The sequence below is a fragment of the Bombina bombina genome, chromosome 2 (genome assembly GCF_027579735.1).
Source record: "Bombina bombina isolate aBomBom1 chromosome 2, aBomBom1.pri, whole genome shotgun sequence".
NCBI lineage: Eukaryota > Metazoa > Chordata > Amphibia > Anura > Bombinatoridae > Bombina > Bombina bombina.
This window is the reverse complement of record NC_069500.1, coordinates 244,648,529-244,660,796: the sequence shown is the minus strand read 5'-3', so window position 1 is coordinate 244,660,796 and position 12,268 is coordinate 244,648,529. Positions and strand designations below refer to the sequence as shown.

General features: G+C 42.6%; 1 protein-coding gene across 1 annotated transcript in view; it reads right to left on the bottom strand.

Annotated features, from left to right (window-relative positions):
- Positions 1 to 12,268, bottom strand: part of LNPEP (leucyl and cystinyl aminopeptidase) — a 538,618-nt gene that overhangs the window by 122,287 nt on the left and 404,063 nt on the right. The gene's annotated exons all lie outside the window — the stretch shown is intronic.

Here is a 12,268-nt window from a genome sequence, read left to right as displayed (position 1 = left end):
CATTGGCATCATGTGAGAGAAGATCCAATCATAGGGGATAAAATCTCCCTAAATCCAAAATTTATATACAGGAAATCCAGAAACCTAAAAACACTACTAGCGCAAAGTGAATTTAAGACAAAACCCCCCTAAAAGAACAGGATCTTTTAGGGAACACACTAAAAGGTTTCTACCCCTGCCATTGCTGCAGATCATGTAACTACAGCAATAAAATAAAACAGTACTCTTCCACACAGACGGGTGAAGTATTTCCCATTACGGATACAATACGATGCACTGATAAAGGGATCATCTATTTAATACAGTGTAGCTGTAAAAAAACAGTACCTAGGTGAGACCTCAAGAACATTAAGGGAAAGAATAAGGGAACACCTGTGCATAATAGAAAAGGGAAAGATGGACACACATCTGTATAGTCACTTTAGGAATGTCCACAACAATAAACTTAAAGATTTCTCTTTTTGGGGAATAATGAAAGTTAAACGTGACTGGAGAGGGGGAAATTACGAGACTAAACTACTCAAAAGACAGGCTGAGCTAATATACAATATGAAAACTTTACACCCCCTGGGTTTAAACTCAGAACTGGGTCTAAGCCCATTTATGTATGATTAAAAATATTATCCTTTTCAACCTTTGTTTTTTAATTTTAATAATTTTTTTATCTTTTCAAGTAAAATATACTATATCTCTTACACTAATAATAATCTATTATAATTATCCAAGTGTCTATAATTTATATATATATATGGAGAATGTTGTATAACCTATGCAGTATATGTTTGTAAAATCACTACTGCTGAGATCCAAAGGATACCACCTTAAATATCCCTAAGAAATTGAACTATAATCTATTGCATAGAACGAAAAATTACCACCTTAAATTTCACCAGGTAATTGATTCACACACCCACAGAACTTTTGACCAATGAAACACCTATGAGGTGTATATTAAGGAGCCTTAGAAGACAGGTGAACACTTCTTGAAAAAGCCCCAGGAAGGGGAGAAACGCGTTGAAGTTGTTTACTACCATCCACCTTTGAGACATTTACATCACCCTCTATTTCTATCTAAAAAGAGGAGTGCTGCTAATTTCCATTAAGAAGAGTTTGCCCTCAGCTGTAAGCCTGGAAGGAGGAACTTCCAACACACCAATTCTGAATATACCGACTTAGCTTTCACTGAAAGCAGAGAGTGCGCGGACACAGGTAAAAACAGCTGATACGGCTACACGCTACCTGACAGCTGACACAGCATCACGTGACCGGCCGTGCAGAAACAGAAGACGCCAGCAAAGCCTAAGCTGGCTACTGGATACACTGCTCTTGTGATTTTGAAGAGGCGGTTATCGGACACAGACCGACTACTGAATAGAGACGGAAAAGATCGATCCACTCTACTACAGACAGCTACCTTCTCTCTCCTTAACAAAGCTTAAGGTACCACTCTCAAATGTGTTTAAGTTTGATCCAATACTCGATGAGCAAGATCAACTACATCTGAGAGCATAAAGTGAATAGACTAAGCTCCAATAGACTACTGGTGATATACAATACCATCGTTGCTTACTGAGCCTATATATATATATATTTGCTCTTACGGGACAATTTATTCTGATCATTGTTTATATTTAACCCTTTTAGATTATTTTCTTTTACACGTTTATCCCTATTATTTTAATACTGGACGTCCAGATTCTATATTTGAGTGTTTTATTATTGAGTGTTTTATTATCGAGTGCTATATTTACATTACCGAGGTCATCTCCTATCCACTTGTGTATTTTAGCTTATTATTTAGGAATAGGGAATCGTTCTGCTTGACATTGTACCTCTCTATTGTAATCTGCTTGTTTGAGCTAGTCTTTAGAGTTAGGTTTTACTGCCCTGCATACCCCTTCCCTTTAATTTTATATTGCAATTGTGCTTGATATTTTAGACATTGTTCTTTATCAATTGTATTTATTAATCTACTAATATTAAAATATCTTGTTATCTTTTCTAGAGTGTTGTATCATTTAAGCAATCTCTTAGAAGCCCAATAATATATCCTATATTATTTCTTGCTCATATATATATATATTTTGTATTATTTATTCGTATTTTCATATAAATATAGATCTATCCTAGCTGTAAGCGCCAATACTTCCACTTTTCTGTATCCAGTCCACGGATCATCCATTACTTGTGGGATATTCTCCTTCCCAACAGGAAGTTACAAGAGGATCACCCACAGCAGAGCTGCTATATAGCTCCTCCCCTAACTACCATATCCAGTCATTCGACCGAAGACAAGCAGAGAAAGGAGAAACCATAGGGTGCAGTGGTGACTGTAGTTTAAAATGAAAAAATACCGGCCTTAAAATGACAGGGCGGGCCGTGGACTGGATACACCACAAGAGAAATACATTTATCAGGTAAGCATAAATTATGTTTTCTCTTGTAAGGTGTATCCAGTCCACGGATCATCCATTACTTGTGGGATACCAATACCAAAGCTAAAGTACACGGATGAAGGGAGGGACAAGGCAGGAACTTAAACGGAAGATACCACTGCCTGTAAAACCTTTCTCCCAAAAATAGCCTCCGAAGAAGCAAAAGTATAAAATTTATAGAATTTTGAAAAGGTATGAAGCGAAGACCAAGTCGACGCCTTGCAAATCTGTTCAACAGAAGCCTCATTTTTAAAGGCCCATGTGGAAGCCACAGCTCTAGTAGAATGAGCTGTAAACCTTTCAGGAGGCTGCTGGCCAGCAGTCTCATAAGCTAAGCGTATTATACTCCTTAGCCAAAAAGAAAGAGAAGTTGCCGAAGCCCTTTGGCCTCTCCTCTGTCCAGAGTAGACAACAAACAATCTCCTGATTGATATTCTTATTAGAAACCACCTTAGGTAAAAACCCAGGTTTGGCACGCATAACTACCTTATCTGCATGGAAGATCAGATAAGGAGAATCACATTGTAAGGCAGATAACTCGGAAACTCTACGAGCCGAGGAAATAGCTACCAAAAAAAGAACTTTAAGAACCAAATTTAAGCTCCAAGGTGGAGCAACAGGTTTAAACACAGGCTTGATTCTAACTAAAGCCTGACAAAATGCCTGAACGTCTGGAACATCCGCCAGACGCTTGTGCAAAAGAATAGACAGAGCAGAAATCTATCCCCTATCTTGTGATAGATTTTCCTGGATCGAGCCTGAATAAAGGTGTCAATGACTGACTCGGAGAAACCATGCTTTGATGAAATCAAGCGTTCAATCTCCAGGCAGTCAGCCTCAGAGAAATTAGATTTGGATGGTTGAAAGGACCTTGAAGTAGAAGGTCCTGTCTCAGCGGCAGAGTCCATGGTGGAAAGGATGACATGTCCACCAGATCTGCATACCAAGTGCTGCGTGGCCACGCAGGCGCTTTTAAGATCACCAATGCTCTCTCCTGCTTGATTTTGGCAATCAGACGAGGGAGCAGAGGAAACGGTGGAAACACATAAGCCAGGTTGAAGGACCAAGGCGCTGCTAGAGCATCTATCAGCGTTGCCTTGGGGTCCCTGGACCTGGATCCGTAACAAGGAAGTTTGGCGTTCTGGCAAGACGCCATGAGATCCAGTTCTGGTTTGCCCCAACGATGAATCAATTGTGCAAACACCTCCGTATGGAGTTCCCACTCCCCCGGGTGAAAAGTCTGTCGACTTAGAAAATCCAGTTCTCTACACCTGGGATATGGATAGCTGATAGGTGGCAAGAGTGAATCTCTGCTCAGCGAATTATCTTTGAGACTTCTAACAACGCTAGGGAACTCTTTGTTCCCCCTTGATGGTTGATGTAAGCCACAGTCGTGATGTTGTCCGACTGAAATCTTATGAACCTCATTGTCGCTAGCTGAGGCCAAGCCTGAAGAGCATTGAATATCGCTCTTAGTTCCAGAATATTTATCGGAAGGAGTGTCTCCTCCTGAGTCCACGATCCCTGAGTCTTCAGGGAGTTCCACACTGCCCCCCAGCCTAGAAGGCTGGCATCTGTCGTTACAATTGTCCAATCTGGCCTGCGAAAGATCATACCTTTGGACAGATGGACCCGAGATAGCCACCAGAGAAGAGAATCCCTGGTTTCTTGATCCAGATTTAGTAGAGGGGACAAATCTGTGTAATCCCCATTCCAATGGCTGAGCATGCAGAGTTGCAGCGGTCTGAGATGTAGGCGGGCGAACGGCACTATGTCCATTGCCGCTACCATTAAGCCGATTAATTCCATACACTGAGCCACCGAAGGGCGAGGAGTGGAATAAAGAACACGGCAGGAATTTAGAAGTTTTGATAACCTGGTCTCTGTCAGGTAAATCCTCATTTCTACAGAATCTATTAGAGTTCCCAGAAAGGATACTCTTGTGAGAGGGGATAGAGAACTCTTTTCTTCGTTCACTTTCCACCCATGCGACCTCAGAAATGCCAGAACTATGTCCGTATGAAACTTGACGCCTGTATCAGAATGTCGTCTAAATAAGAAAAACAATTTTTGTCAGAATTTGAAAAACAGTGAAAAAAAAGCAGTAAATCAAATGAAATTTTTACAGTGTGTATAATAAGCTAACAGAGCATTGCACCCACTTGAAAATGTATGATTAACCCCTTAGTTAAAAAAAACGAATAAAAAAAACGATAGACGTTTTTTAACAGCACACCAAACTGCCACAGCCTTGCTGTGGGCCTACCTTCCCCAACAAACGATTTTGGAAAGCCTAAGAGCCCTAGAGAGAGGTCCTATAACATTCAGGGTACTCCTGGAGGAAGCTGGATGTCTCAGTCTGTAAAAGTTACTGCGCAAAAAAGCGCTAAATTAGGCCCCTCCCACTCATAGGAACACAGTGGAAAGCCTCAGGAAACTGTTTCTAGGCAAATTTAAGCCAGCCATGTGGAAAACCACTAGGCCCCAATAAAGTTTTATCACCAAAGTATATATAAAAACGTGCAGCAAACGTTTTATATTGCAAATCTATAAGAGAATTACCTCAGAAAGTAAGCATGATACCAGTCGCTATTAAATCACTTTATTCAGGCTTACCTTACATAAATCTGGTATCAGCAGCATTTTCTAGCATACACATCTTCTAGAAAAAAATTTAACTGCACATACCTCATAGCAGGATAACCTGCACGCCATTCCCCCGCTGAAGTTACCTCTCTCTTCAGTCATGTGTGAGAACAGCAATGGATCTTAGTTACAACCTGCTAAGATCATAGAAATCACAGGCAGATTCTTCTTCTATTTTCTGCCTGGGACAAAATAGTACAACTCCGGTACCATTTAAAATAACAAACTTTTGATTGAAGTAAAAAACAAACTACGTAACACCACTTTCCTCTTACTACCTCCATGCTTGTTGAGAGTTGCAAGAGAATGACTGGGTATGGCAGTTAGGGGAGGAGCTATATAGCAGCTCTGCTGTGGGTGATCCTTTTGCAACTTCCTGTTGGGAAGGAGAATATCCCACAAGTAATGGATGATCCGTGGACTGGATACACCTTACAAGAGAAATTAAGTTTTCTCTTGTTTTTGTTAGAGCGAGGTAAGGCACTCAGGGCGGCAGACACCGCCGATTTTAACTGCACAGTAAAGTCAGCAGGAAAAAAGCCCCCTCCAGGTGGAGGATTAGTTGAGCTGCAGGGAACTGCATGTGGAGCGGGTAGTGTAGAAAGGATAGTAATCTCTCAGGACCCATATTCCTGAGAGGCAGATGGCTCAGAGGAGATAATAGCGCTATGAGTATTAGCAGGCTTGTCTCCCTTCTTAGACTTTAGAACAGTGCTTAGGCAAATGGAACAAAATTGAGCAGGCGGGCAAACCATGGCTTCCTCACAATATAAACAGGAATTATTAATCAGTACAACCTTCTTAAGTGATAGAGTCCTCCATAGCTAGAATTTATTCACAGGACTGACAAAAAGTAAACACTTCATTAAAAAAAGGCACCTTTATAATCCCAATGGCTCGGGCACTCACCACCTCCTAGACCCAGACAGCTAACAGAGAAAACACTCTCCTTAGGAGCGATGTTCGCAGCAAGATCGTAGGGAAAACAAAAAGACCATACCCGGTCACATAGTGCATAGGACAGAACTTCCCCTGGTATGAAAAAGGCGTCAAAAACTATCACATAAAAGCAGTTATAAATAACGCCTTGTTGTTCAAAAAATCTCCCTGGAGGAGATATTTTCCATTGATCATATTGAGGCATAAAGGAGCCACACTGTGACCCTGTATAGCAAAAGTGTATATATAAAACGATCTTACCTCCAGGATCCATGCTGTGGAACAGGCACAGCCTCTCAAGTGTGACAGTCTTGCAGCGACGCCTCTGACATGGGCTTGAGTGTGTAACAGCAAGCAGTGAAACTCATCAACACTGCCCGGGAGCTGTTAGATGGCAGTCTGGATGGGTTTACAGAAAAACTTTCCCTGCATCTCCAGACTCTAACTTTCATCAATACTCTCACTGAGAGGTTGACATGACTACTTAAAACTACAGTCCTTTCTTGAAGGGAACATACCAATTACAGGACTATCCAAATCTTCTACCACTTCTCTGCCACCACCTATAATGACGAAAGGAAAAGAATGACTGGGGAATAGGGGAAGTGGGAGGGATATTTAAGCCTTTGGCTGGGATGTCTTTGCCTCCTCCTGGTGGCCAGGTGTTGCATTTCCCAACAGTAAGGAATTAAGTAGTGGACTCTCCCTGCCTTATGGAAGGAAAAGGGATTATCTTTTAAACAAAAAAAAAAAACTAAAAATGGTGGTGTAGACTGTCCCCTTTAACGAGTAAGAGAAAAAATACTAGGAATTCCAGGTTTCTTTTTTTTTCTAGTAACACCACTTTGTGTTTTTATTTTCACAGTAAAAACAGAATTTATGCTTACCTGATAAATTACTTTCTCCAACGGTGTGTCCGGTCCACGGCGTCATCCATAACTTGTGGGAATATCTCTTCCCCAACAGGAAATGGCAAAGAGTACAGCAAAAGCTGTCCATATAGTCCCTCCTAGGCTCCGCCCACCCCAGTCATTCGACCGACGGACAGGAGAAAAACAGGAGAAACTATAGGGTGCCGTGGTGACTGTAGTTAAAGAAATAAATTCATCAAACCTGATTAAAAAACCAGGGCGGGCCGTGGACCGGACACACCGTTGGAGAAAGTAATTTATCAGGTAAGCATAAATTCTGTTTTCTCCAACATTGGTGTGTCCGGTCCACGGCGTCATCCATAACTTGTGGGAACCAATACCAAAGCTTTAGGACACGGATGAAGGGAGGGAGCCAATCAGGTTACCTAAACAGAAGGCACCACGGCTTGCAAAACCTTTCTCCCAAAAATAGCCTCTGAAGAAGCAAAAGTATCAAATTTGTAGAATTTGGCAAAAGTGTGCAGGGAAGACCAAGTCGCTGCCTTACATATCTGATCAACAGAAGCCTCGTTCTTGAAGGCCCATGTGGAAGCCACAGCCCTAGTAGAATGAGCTGTGATTTTTTCAGGAGGCTGCCGTCCGGCAGTCTCGTAAGCCAATCGGATGATGCTTTTAAGCCAAAAGGAAAGAGGTAGAAGTAGCTTTTTGACCTCTCCTTTTACCAGAATAGACGACAAACAGAGAAGATGTTTGTCTGAAATCTTTTGTTGCTTCTAAATAGAATTTTAAAGCATGGACTACATCCAAATTGTGTAAGAAACGTTCCTTCTTTGAAACTGGATTCGGACACAAAGAAGGCACAACTGGTTAATATTCTTGTTGGAAACAACTTTTGGAAGAAAACCAGGCTTAGTACGCAAAACAACCTTATCTGAATGGAACACCAGATAGGGCGGAGTACACTGCAGAGCAGATAACTCAGAAACTCTTCTAGCAGAAGAAATAGCAACTAAAAACAAAACTTTCCAAGATAACAACTTAATATCTATGGAATGTCAAGGTTCAAACGGAACCCCTTGGAGAACTGAAAGAACTAGATTTAGACTCCAGGGAGGAGTCAAAGGTCTGTAAACAGGCTTGATCCTAACCAAAGCCTGAACAAATGCTTGAACATCTGGCACAGCTGCCAGTCGTTTGTGTAACAGGACAGATAAAGCAGAAATCTGTCCCTTTAGAGAACTCGCTGATAATCCCTTATCCAAACCTTCTTGGAGAAAGGAAAGGATCCTAGGAATTTTGATCTTACTCCATGAGAATCCCTTGGATTCACACCAACAGATATATCTTTTTCTGGCTTGTACCAGAGTATCTATCACAGAATCCGAAAACCCACGCTTAGATAGAATCAAGCGTTCAATTTCCAAGCCGTCAGCTGGAGAGAGACTAGATTTGGATGTTCGAATGGACCCTGTACAAGAAGATCCTGTCTCAAAGGTAGCTTCCATGGTGGAGCCGATGACATATTCACCAGGTCTGCATACCAAGTCCTGCGTGGCCACGCAGGAGCTATCAAAATCACCAAGGCCCTCTCTTGTTTGATCCTGGCTACCAGCCTGGGAATGAGAGGGAACGGTGGAAACACATAAGCTAGGTTGAAGGTCCAAAGCGCTACTAATGCATCCACTAGAGTCGCCTTGGGATCCCTGGATCTGGACCCGTAGCAAGGAACCTTGAAGTTCTGACGAGACGCCATCAGATCCATGTCTGGAATGCCCAATAATTGAGTCAACTGGGCAAATATCTCCGGGTGGAGTTCCCACTCCCCCGGATGGAATGTCTGACGACTCAGATAATCCGCCTCCCAGCTTTCCACTCCTGGGATGTGGATCGCAGATAGGTGGCAGGAGTGATCCTCCGCCCATTTTATGATCTTGGTCACTTCTCTCATCGCCAGGGAACTCCTTGTTCCCCCCTGATGGTTGATGTAAGCAACAGTCGTCATGTTGTCTAATTGAAATCTTATGAATCTGGCCTTTGCTAGTTGAGGCCAAGCCCTGAGAGTATTAAATATCGCTCTCAGTTCCAGAATGTTTATCGGGAGAAGAGACTCTTCCCGAGACCATAGACCCTGAGCTTTCAGGGAGTCCCAGACCGCGCCCCAGCCCACTAGACTGGCGTCGGTCGTGACGATGACCCACTCTGGTCTGCGGAAGCTCATTCCCTGGAACAGGTGATCCTGGGTTAGCCACCAACGGAGTGAGTCTCTGGTCTTCTGATCTACTTGAATCACTGGAGACAAGTCCGTATAATCCCCATTCCACTGTTTCAGCATGCACAGTTGTAATGGTCTTAGATGAATTCACGCAAAAGGAACTATGTCCATTGCAGCAACCATCAACCCTACTACTTCCATGCACTGAGCTATGGAAGGTCGTGGAACAGAATGAAGAACTTGACAAGCATTTAGAAGTTTTGACTTTCTGACATCTGTCAGGAAAATCTTCATTTCTAAGGAATCTATTATTGTCCCCAAGAAAGGAACTCTTGTCGACGGAGACAGGGAACTTTTGTCTATGTTCACTTTCCATCCGTGAGATCTGAGAAAGGCCAGAACGATGTCTGTGTGAGCCTTTGCCTTTGAAAGAGACGACGCTTGTATCAGAATGTCGTCCAAGTAAGGTGCCACTGCAATGCCCCTTAGTCTTAGAACCGCTAGAAGGGACCCGAGTACCTTTGTGAAAATTCTTGGAGCAGTGGCTAGCCCGAATGGGAGAGCCACAAACTGGTAATGTTTGTCCAGAAAGGCGAACCTTAGGAACTGATGATGATCTTTGTGGATAGGAATATGTAGATACGCATCCTTTAGATCCACGGTAGTCATAAATTGACCCTCCTGGATTGTAGGTAAAATCGTTCGAATAGTTTTCATTTTGAACGATGGCACTCTGAGAAATTTGTTTAGGATCTTTAAATCCAGAATTGGTCTGAAAGTTCCCTCTTTTTTGGGAACTACAAACAGATTTGAGTAAAACCCCATTCCTTGTTCCACGGTTGGAACTGGGTGTATCACTCCCATTTTTAACAGGTCTTCTACACAATGTAAGAATGCCTGTCTCTTTATTTGGTTTGAAGATAAGTGAGACATGTGGAACCTTCCCCTTGGGTCAGTTCCTTGAATTCCAGAAGATAACCCTGAGAAACTATTTCTAGTGCCCAGGGATCCTGAACATCTCTTGCCCAAGCCTGAGCGAAGAGAGAGAGTCTGCCCCCTACTAGATCCGGTCCCGGATCGGGGGCTACTCCTTCATGCTGTTTTGTTAGCAGCAGCAGGCTTCTTGGCCTGCTTACCCTTGTTCCAGCCTTGCATCGGTTTCCAAGCTGGTTTTGTTTGCGAAGCATTACCCTCTTGTTTAGAGGTTGCAGAGTTGGAGGGCGGTCCGTTCCTGAAATTGCGAAAGGAACGAAAATTAGACTTATTCTTGGCTTTGAAAGGCCTATCTTGTGGGAGGGCGTGGCCCTTACCCCCAGTGATGTCTGAGATAATCTCTTTCAATTCTGGCCCAAAGAGAGTTTTACCCTTGAAGGGGATATTAAGCAATTTTGTCTTGGAAGATACATCCGCTGACCAAGACTTTAGCCAAAGCGCTCTGCGCGCCACAATTGCAAACCCTGAATTTTTCGCCGCTAATCTAGCTAACTGCAAAGCGGCATCTAAAATAAAAGAATTAGCCAACTTGAGTGCGTGAACTCTGTCCATAACCTCCTCATACGGAGTCTCTCTACTGAGCGACTTTTCTAGTTCCTCGAACCAGAACCACGCTGCTGTAGTGACAGGAACAATGCACGAAATGGGTTGCAGGAGGTAACCTTGCTGTACAAAAATCTTTTTAAGCAAACCCTCCAATTTTTTATCCATAGGATCTTTGAAAGCACAATTATCCTCGATAGGAATAGTAGTGCGCTTGTTTAGTGTAGAAACTGCCCCCTCGACCTTAGGGACTGTCTGCCATAAGTCCTTTCTGGGGTCGACCATAGGAAATAATTTCTTAAATATAGGAGGGGGAACAAAAGGTATGCCGGGCTTCTCCCACTCCTTATTCACTATGTCCGCCACCCGCTTGGGTATAGGAAAAGCGTCTGGGTGCACCGGAACCTCTAGGAACTTGTCCATCTTGCACAATTTTTCTGGAATGACCAGGTTGTCACAATCATCCAGAGTAGATAACACCTCCTTAAGCAGTGCGCGGAGATGCTCTAATTTAAATTTAAATGTCACAACATCAGGTTCTGCCTGTTGAGAAATTCTACCTGAATCTGAAATTTCCCCATCTGACAAAACCTCCCTCATGGCCCCTTCAGATTGGTGTGAGGGTATGACAGAGCAATTATCATCAGCGCCCTCCTGCTCTACAGTGTTTAAAACAGAGCAATCGCGCTTTCTCTGAAATGCAGGCATTTTGGATAAAATATTAGCTATGGAGTTATCCATTACTGTCGTCAATTGTTGCATAGTAACAAGCATTGGCGCGCTAGAAGTACTAGGGGTCTCCTGCGTCGGCAAAACTGGCGTAGACACAGAAGGAGATGATGTAGAACTCTGTCTACTCCCTTCATCTGATGAATCATCTTGGGCAACTTAACTATCTGTGGCAGTACTGTCCTTACTTTGTTTGGACGCTATGGCACAATTATGAAGGGGGAGACACATTGGCTTCCATACATACAGAACATAGCTTTTCTGAAGGTACAGACATGTTAAACAGGCTTAAACTTGTCAATAAAGTACAAAAACCGTTTTAAAACAAAACCGTTACTGTCTCTTTAAATTTTAAACAGGGCACACTTTATTACTGAATATGTGAAAAACTATGAAGGAATTGTTCAAATTTTACCAAATTTTCACCACAGTGTCTTAAAGCATTCAAAGCATTGCACCCCAAATTTCAGACCTTTAACCCTTAAAATGAAAAAAACTGAGCCGGTTACAGTTTTAACCCCTCTACAGTCCCAGCTACAGCCTTTGCTTCAACTTTACCAAACCCAGGGCGGAATACGATACCAAATGAAGCCTTCTAGGAACCTTTTCAACTACTTTCAGATCCACACACATGCAGCTGCATGTCTTGCTCTCAAAAGTAACTGCGCAGTAATGGCGCGAAAATGAGGCTCAGCCTACTACAGGGAAGGCCCTTCCTGACTGGAAAGGTGTCTAAACCAGTGCCTGACGTTAAAAAACGTTCCCCAAAGTTTATTAGTGTGAATTTCAACATTAAGCTGTATAAAATGCCAAATAAAGAAATCGATCTTGCCCATAAAAGTGTCTACCAGTTTTATAGCCCATATTAAGCCCTTTATTCTGTTTGAGACTAAGAAAAT